The sequence below is a fragment of the Grammomys surdaster genome, unplaced genomic scaffold (genome assembly GCF_004785775.1).
Source record: "Grammomys surdaster isolate TR1022 unplaced genomic scaffold, NIH_TR_1.0 363, whole genome shotgun sequence".
Classification (NCBI taxonomy): Eukaryota; Metazoa; Chordata; class Mammalia; order Rodentia; family Muridae; genus Grammomys; species Grammomys surdaster.
This window is the reverse complement of record NW_021604782.1, coordinates 4,119,052-4,128,475: the sequence shown is the minus strand read 5'-3', so window position 1 is coordinate 4,128,475 and position 9,424 is coordinate 4,119,052. Positions and strand designations below refer to the sequence as shown.

Genomic DNA, 9,424 nt, shown 5'->3' with positions numbered 1-9,424 from the left:
TGCCCTGCCCTGCCCTGCCCTGCCCTGCCCTGCCCTGCCCTGCCCTGGGAACCCACTAGGTCTTGCATAGTGTTAGACTAGTAACTATCTCAGGCTTGCTTTTTCCAGGGAGTGTTAGGGTACTAATCATTCAGATGTTCACATGTCAGAACAGTGAGTGTAGACGTAGCCTCTCTCTTCTCTGAAGCACCTCTTATCTACTGAAGCACAATGTGACACACCTGCCATGCCTCTAGAACCAGGAAGTGTCTAAATTCTTAAGTACATTCTTTTTAAATGAAAGTTTCTTGGGTGGGTTTTTGGTTTTATAACTTGGAGGTTTTCATAGGTGTTCACATCAAGATACCATTTTTATTGTGGTAGTGTAAAGTGTACAGTTTTTCAGTGGTGCTGATGGTTTCAATGATGATAATCTTTTTTAACAATTATAAACTTTGCCCTGTGCAAAACTTAAACTACCTTCACATTCTTTTCCTATGTAAACCACTCATTTTTGCATCTTTCTACTTGTGCCTTTTGATCACTGTATGACTAAATGCATAGAGCAGTAACAATGCCATAATCTACATGCTACACTATCTTGAAAGTTCTCCCATCAATTAACTTAGCCCATTAGTTTTCTGTTCAGTCCCACTCAAACTTAGAGGACTGAGGCAAAACATAGATTCTTTGCCAAAATGTAGCACAAATGGCCTTTTAGCCCAGTTCTTGATAGATTTCTTGTTCCTCTCTGAAGCCTCATACATACAGCCTTGACTGCCCATATTTTTGACAGCATTATGGTCCAACACCCCTCAGAATTGTTCATTCAGCTCTGATAATAGCATCCTAGAGCTCTTCAACCCCATAGCCATAGACTTTCATGTTCTCCCATAAACCATATATAAACTACTTGGTCAGGTTTATCACAGCTATAGACTCATTCTCCTTAGCTATTATTGACTTTGTTACTTAATTATCTTGTCACTGTAGCAAATCATGTGATAGAAATGGTGTAAAGGAAAGCATTCGGTTTTGTGTTTTGTGTTTGGGCTCACAGTTTCAGGATAATTCAGTCCATCATGACAAGAACAATATAGTAGCTAGAACATGCTACATAGCTTATTCGCTTTTTTGTTTATGTTTGGTTATTGTTGTTGTTGTTGAAGACAAGACTTCTCTGTGTAGCCCTGGTTGTCCTAGAACTAGCTTTATAGACCATGATGACCTCCAACTCATAAAGATCTGCCTCTGCCTCCCTGTGTGCTAGGATTAAAGGTTTGTGCCACCAGGCATGGCTTACTTATTCATATTTTCTGAAATCAAGGAGAGGATATTGTCTAGAACCAGAAGCTGACCTTACTTTCAAAGCCCATATCCAGTAACCTCCCTGTACACTCAAGACCACACCCCTAGAAGTTCCAATAACTTCCAAAAACAGTACCAACAGCTAGAGATCAAATGCCTGTGGAAGACATTGCACATTCAAATTATAGCACTGCAAGTTGGAGATAACTACAGTCACCCAAGAATATTTTGAGAACTAAATTATATGATGCACAGGTAAGTAGCTTTCTATAAGTGACTAGGAAGTAGTTCTTTTAAGCATTATAGGCCATGTAGTCCCTGTGGCAACTCTGCCACTATAGTAAGGAAATATCCACAGATGATATCTAAACAAATGATGTGACTGTGTGCCAATAAAGCTTTATTTATGAAAGAAAATATCAGACTGAGATTTCCTGGCATCAAGTAAGAGGTCAATTTTGGAATTATTGCAACAATTGAACAGCAAAAGTCACTTCACTATATCATTGTTTCATACGAAGTTGCTCACACTCAGTGGACCTCACTACCATGCTTGTTGACTCTGCAGATTATACATCTGTTATTTCACATGATCTATGTGTCTCAGATTATTGACTAAGCAACATAGTACAGCGAGAAAACTCTCTGCTTCTCTAATTGGATTATCCATCACACATTTAAATTGTCTTGTTCATATGACTTAAAGAGGAAAGAGTTGGCAAAAAGCTCAGCACGTTCTGCAAAACCCAGTGCTGGAGTAATACATAGCAAGTAAAGAGTAATCACTATGATTTTCTGAAATAAGTGGCTGGCTTCATTGCTGAACACTCACTTACAGGCGTTTACTACCATCAAAATGATTTCTTTATATTACAGGCTGCCTTTCAAGTTTCCTTCTGCACATTCATCTGGTACTCAGTCATTCTAAGACATTCTAAGAGGGACAAGCACAGCGGCCAATGCTCTTAATCCCAGCACTGGGGAGGAAGAGGCAAGCAGATCTCCATGAGTTCAAATCTAGCCTGGTCTACATAGAGGATTCATTCCAGCCAGTGAGAACTACATAGTGAGAACCCATCTGAATAAAATTTGAAGATAAATAAATAATAATAAAATATATATCCAGAGACACAGATCAATGCTAAAGTTAAATGTTAATTCTTTGTGCTGGGTTAATACCTAAGTAAAACTAACTCAAATCAAGATATGTCAGTGCATTTGGAGTGGAGAATGAATGAATAATAACACATGCAAATTAGAGAACTGTAGAGTAGTAGCATGGCTGCCAGAAACTCAGCCTTCTCTAGTAGAGTGCTGAGTAAGAAAGAGTAGAGTGCTGAGTAAGAAAGAGAAGGACAAGTGGGCCTTTTTCAGGAGTCTGCATGTACATGGAAAAGAGTCCCCAAACTCAGAAACAGATCCTTGTCAGTGAGGGGAACTCTTAGCACATCAAAATGAATACTATTTCTGTTTACTCAGGTGACAAAATCATGACACTTCCTAAGTTATAAAATATTCTCCTTTTAGCACTCTGCTGGTGGTCTTACTTTCACTTTTTCTGTACTTAGATGCATCCTCCTCTCAACTCAGCATCTTCCCTCAAATTTCTATATGAAAAGTAAAAGCATTTATTCATTCTGTGAATTGACTGTAGGCCCCCCATCAACATGCATTTATCAATATGCACATTACCCAGAATGCCAAGTAGATAGTATAGATCTGGACATGTAGTCAAAGCTACTTTGTATAGTTAGTCTTCAATAACCAAGGCCAAGATTAAGTTTCAAAGGACAGAAATGCCACTGACTTGTTTGTTATGCTACCAGTGTCACCTACAGCTTTTTAAGCTGAGATATCAGCACTTAACCAACCAAGTACCACTTAGCCTTTCACACCCTTTGTATGAGGGAAACTCCTTATCTCACCAATTCTCCCTGCTTTTCAGGACTGAGGTTGAGAACTTTAGTGAAGGGAGCTAAGGGTTCACAAAACTTCCAATAATAGAAAATCAAGGGTGTGTCTGAACACCGTTCCTGATACTCTGAGACCCTGACCAAGTCCCCACTACTGCTTCTCCTCGCTGGTGAGCGCATCTATTCTGGTTTCAGTGTAGTTTTGATCCTAAGAAAACCCAAGATCCATAAGACAAGAGGGAAAGAAAGAGAAAAAAAAAAGAGTAATCAGTGTGCTCACTCACAGGGATCAAAAGCGAGCAGGCAAAAGGAACCCTGCTTTTTCTTATAGAACTTTCTTTCTGTGCCTGCACGACAAAAAAAAAAAGGCTTTTTTCCAGTAAACAGTTCTTCCTGGAATCACCTTCATACACCCACCTACAAGCATGTCTCTCAGTCAATTTCATGGATATCAAATTAACAATCAACATTAATCATCACAAGGCCCAGAGAAACAAATGAATCTACCGAAGGCATCAAAAAGCTTTAAGGATGAGCTCATCCCTGTTTTCTAGAGGAATGGGTCTTAATTTTGAGCAGTATTAAGATAGTATGTGGACTGAAGAATATTATCTTGACATGAAAAATACATAAAGGGCTCTTCTGACATTCATTCAAGTCCCCAAAATAACAAGGTCTATTTCTTTTCACAACAACTGATTCCAATCTCTGGGGAAACTGAGGTAGCTTAGCAGGTCATTGATTCTTGCCTTAAATCCCTTTGTCAGAATTAAACACATCACTCAGTATTCTTGCTGCTGGAGTGGTAGTACCTTGAGGTATTAAGGAGTGGTACCTTGGCATATTAATCCTTAAGGAGCTTTAATTACTAAAGCTGTTCACCAGAATTAAACACAGCACTGAGTATTCTTTCTGCTGATGTGGTACCTTGGCATATTGAAAAGCATGGGAGATGTCAAGTCATTTTCATTGCCTGGTCCTTAGAAGAATGCAGGCAAACATCCAGACCATAAACAAAGAGGAAGATTGGTTCAGATGCTGGGTAAGTAGCCAGACTGAATGCCAAAGAGAAATGAAATCTCCAATGAAAGACTGTAGTTACAAATTTCTATGCCAGCAACAGAAAGACCAAGTCAACAGACGTTATTCTTCACTTTCAATGAGTTTCACAAACACCAGTGTTCCAAAGGCACCCTCATGTGTGAGTTTCCTCGTAAACACTAGGATAAAAGGTACCTTTTTACAAAACTATTTTCAAACACCATGGGAAAATTCACTGATGTACTCAAAGGGGTCTAGAAATTCTCTCACAGAGACCATTTTATTCTTGTTGCTGCTGTTACAAATACAGGAGGCTAAAGGCAAACACATCTCAATATGTTCAGCAACCTTCTATTCTGGGTCTCCATGGGATTTAGATACATTCTAAGGTTCACAGCTACAACCAAAATCTAGCTCCTGTATTAAGTCTATGACATAAATAATAAAAAGACAAAAACAACAAAGAGAATAAGACCAGGAAACTCCAAAGGACAAATATAAGAGCCACCTCACTGCTGTGGACACTGGGTAATATCTCAGGATTTCCTTGGGAACAGGAATGAAATATACAAAGTGGATTTACACCATGTCAGTCCAAGATGCAAAATGAACACTATTGGAATTACTCAAGGTGGAATAGGAGGTGGGAAAGGGGATCCTGTTAAGTGAAGGAAGCTATTCCACTCTTAATCTTCCAGATAGCTATGGGCTCTGAGGGCTTTCAAAAACAAAATAGATTCTCAGGCTATTACAAAGTTGAAATGTGCCACTCAAGATTCATTTATATCTGTGAATTTATCTAAGAATTATAAAATAACTCAAGTTAGAGACTTAGGTGGTAGTGTTCAAACCTTTCAACAGCTTCAAAGTGCTTTCAAAATGGAAGTAAACTAGCCATCTAGCAGCTTAGATTCCAAACCACTGACAGCCAATCGTAAAGGGTGCCGTAAGAAAGGGGACTCATTTATGAGAACTTAATAAGATATTATAACAAATCCCTAGACAATCTGACAAAAACCATGAACAACATATACATAAACACAATTAGAGATGGAAGGATGTCTTTGCCACAGACCCATTAGAGAACCAGACCATCATTACAGAATACTTGAAAATGCATGTTCCAAAAAAAGTTAGAAAACATAGACAAAATGATGAATCTCTAGGAGCATATTATCTACCAAAATTAAAGCCAGAAGATATAAACAACCCAAAAGACCTACTGTGTGCAATGAGATCAAGGCTGTAATCAAAAGCCTCCCCTCCAGAAAAGTCCAGGACAAGATAGATTCACAGCTGTGAATTTTGTCTGTCATGAATCTCTCTGTCTCCCTGTTTACATCTCTCGTTACTCTCTGGAGTAAGCCATGTTCCAAGAAGTAGCTCTGTAGGGAGCCATGGAGCAAGAACCTGAAGACCTGTATCTGAACAATGGTGTATTTAGAAAGAGAACTTACCATCCTGGTCAAGTTTTTAGCACTGTGACCCTCATGACAATGTGACAGCATTCTCATAAAATAACATAACACAGAAATCTCCATATCAGAAGCTGTTTTCTCAAAACCTATGTGACATAATAAATCTATCTGGTATTAAGTTATTAAGTTTTCAAGGGATTTGATATATGATATATAACAGGCATGCTTGCTTAAGCTACAGAACTCAAATATCATGTTCCGTCTGTTTGACAATTCTATACCTTTGCTACTGAGCCATTCTACCAGGTCTCCAACAGTCCTGAACTCTGTGATGAATGGCTTTATTTATGATTTCACAAAAACCAGAAACACAATCAAACTAGCATAGGTAAAATGGGGGTTAATCAGGAAACAGTTATAAATACCTGAGGTCTCCAAGAGCTGAGAGGGCATCAACATTGTACAGGGAACCATCACACCCAGTTTTCTAAGTGTGCCCTGAGAACAACCAAAATTATAACCAGCATGGCATGGTAGAACGTAGCAGGAGGATGCTATCAAAACTAGACAACTAGAGAATGAGGAGAGAGATGAGCTAGGAAAAAAATACACCAAATTTTGTCATTAAACTCAGTGATGATCTGTGAATTACACATGACTAGTTCAAATAAAAAACCAGCTAACATATAAGGCCTAGAGATATAAAGAAGTCCTGAACTTCCACCCACCAAGGCCTTTACAACCTCCCAGTTGAGCCACACTATACTAATTGCTGCTAAAATGAAATATAAACTAATAAAGTAAATTTGAAGACAAATAAGTCATTCAGCTCAAGTAAGAGAGATAAAAAAGAAAACATTGAAAAAATAAGTAGGTCCTTGGAGACCTATGAACTAGAGATTTCAAAATGCTTTGCCTGGGAAAAGAATAGGACAAAAAATTTTTACTGAGAAACAAAAACAAAACAAAAAACCTCAAGCTGGGCACTATGACACACACGTTTAATCCCAGCACTCAAGAAAGCAGAAATAGGTGAGTTTGAGGCCAGTCTGGTCTTACATAGAGACTCTGTCTCAAAATTAATTAATCAATCAGTTAGTTGTTTTTTTTTTTTTTTTTCGAAAACCCAAATTCATGAAAGGTATACAGCTACAGATTCAGAAATCTAAAGATACTTCAATGTGAGGAACTCCAGCTAAGTGCTGAGAAGCAGAAACACAAGACAGAAGTGTGAAAGCAGCTGAGGGGGGTCACAGGGGGTGTCACAGGGGGATCACAGGGAGCAGCACAGGGGGATCACAGGGGGATCACAGGGAACCACAGGGGGCAGCACAAGGGGATCACAGATCACAGGGGGATCACAGGGGGCATCACAGGGGGTGCCCGTGGGAGTACCACATACAGCAAAACAGCAAGGAGAATCACAAACCACAACAGAAACAATGGAAGCCAGAAAATGATGGAATGTCTTTAAAAGGTTGGAGAAAAATGAATAAATAGATAAACAAATAACTGCCAACACAGAATGGCCATCTCTCCTGACCTTTGTGCTTGATTGAGTTACCTCTCCAGCCCACCATTTTATTGAATTTTAAATATGTTTTGAACCCTACTTATTTCTTTCCTCCCTTATTCCATCTTTCCTTACATTACTATCTTAATTTTTATCTTAGATATTTGTTAGTTTGAAGGTACACTCTTGTGCATTTCATAACTTTATATCCTTAATTTTCAGAGTTTATGTGGTATTATTTATAAGACAGAGTAGAAGTAGGAAGCTGGAGAGATGGTTCAGTGGTTAATAGCACTGCCTGCTCTTGCACAAGACCCAAGTTTGACACCCTTATACCCCCATGGCAGCTCAGAGCTGACTCTGGATCCAGATATGATGCTCTTTCTGGCCTCCCGGTATGCATGTGTTGCACAGACATTAGTGTGGGCAAAACACTCATACACATAAAATATGCATGTTATCATCAAAAATAACAATAAAATGGTGTGCTGGAGAGGTAACTTTATGAAGCACAAAAACCTGAAGTTGATCTTCCCGAAACTTCATTAATATTTTTTTAAATCCAGGCATGGAGTCATGTGCTTATAACCTTAGCAAAGAAATTGGAGAGCCTACTTATCAAGTTTCAGGACAAGAAATTCTGTCTCCAAAAACAAGGTAAATAATACCTGAGAATGATACCCAGGGTTATTCTTTGGTCTGCATACGTGCACACACTTACACACACACATGCATACACATACATACATACATGCATACACACATGCACATGTATACACATGCATAAACGCATATTCACACACATAGGCATAAATACACATACACACACAAAAGAAGAAAAGGGAGGTAAGGCAAAAGGAGGAAGGAGACCTTCATAATGTTTTAAGTAAGTCTGTGGTTTGTGTTTCTCCCCATTCAGAATTATAACAGGACACTTGCAGCATGCAAGCTCTAAGTTTGACATAGCAGTATGATGCCTCATTGAAAGAAGTGGATCACTGTGGTACTTAACTTGAAATTTATATTGGAGTTCTTTTACGTGCTTGTCCTTGCTCCCAGACACACACACACACACACACACACACACACACACACACATACACAGTTGCGCAAACAGGCTCTCTTGGGCCATGTAGCAAATAGCCCCTCCAGTCACCATGCCTTCCTTTCAACAGCAGACACTACTCCCAAACTGATAGCTAAAATAAACCCTTCCCCCCTGAAATTGCTTCTTGTCGGGTATTTGATCACAGCAATGACTTGGAAATTAGCATGCCATGCCATTCAAGGTTGGTCGACATTTCAAAAGAAAAGATTCTGGAGGCTTAAGGGGGGATAATTACTTAAACCCAGGAGTTCAAGTTCAGTGTGGACAACACAGTAAGACCCACATCTCAGGAAACAAAATGGAATGAAATAAAACTGAAGAAGAGAGGCAAGCCAATGTAGTTCACCATATTAGCAGAATAAAGAAAGGGAAAAAGTTTCAAAATCTCAACCTAGTCTTGAAACCTGTCAGCAAACTATGAAAAGAAGAACCTTTCTTCTCTGTGGTAAAAAGGTGTGTATGAAGCAAATCTGCAGCTAAGATTGTGCTTCATGGCGAAGCATGAGCGTCGCCTTTGGGAGACCAGTTGGCCACACCCTGTGATCTCACCACTTTTGCCCCGAGCTCCATCAGTAAAGAATAAAACAGAAGAAAGGATGGAAAGTCATGCCTACAGGTAGCAGGGCTGTTTGTGTAGTAAATCTTAAGGAGGGTGCAGAGACTACTGGAACTAATAGGTGAATTTAGCAAGAGCTTGGGCTATTGAGTTAACCCTTCTAAAAATCAAGATGACTGTATTTCATGATTCAGAGTTTTATTTGCTGTTCCTGCAGTTCATGTCAGATTCGTGTAGCAGCTTCTGGGGTCGAGAGCCTCGTGCTATCTGCTAATGAAGCTATCCTTAAGGGTTTGTAAGTAGACTTAAAGGGAAACATTAATTCATCAGCAAAATCACTTTTTAAATATTTTACTAAACCTTGAAGTCAACATCAAAACAAAAAAAGAAATAAAAATAAAAGTTACTCCAAAAAGGACAGAATATCCCAGGGACAAATTAGCAGATTAAGTCTAAATAAATAGAGAGACACACTGTGTGCTTAGATTGAGAGGGTAAATGTGATTAAGATGTCCGTCTCTAAATGTACCTGTAGGTGTTTTGTTTTGTTTTGTTTTGTTTTGTTTTGTTTTGTTTTGTTTTGTTTTG

At 38.9% G+C, this 9,424-nt stretch overlaps 1 non-coding gene across 1 annotated transcript; it reads right to left on the bottom strand.

The window, feature by feature from the left end:
* Nucleotides 1–110: 110 nt before the first annotated feature.
* LOC114631659 lies at nt 111–243 on the bottom strand. The gene has a single exon (XR_003712991.1). It is a non-coding gene; the product is annotated as a small nucleolar RNA SNORA17 (small nucleolar RNA).
* Between the last annotated feature and the right edge of the window lie 9,181 nt (nt 244–9,424).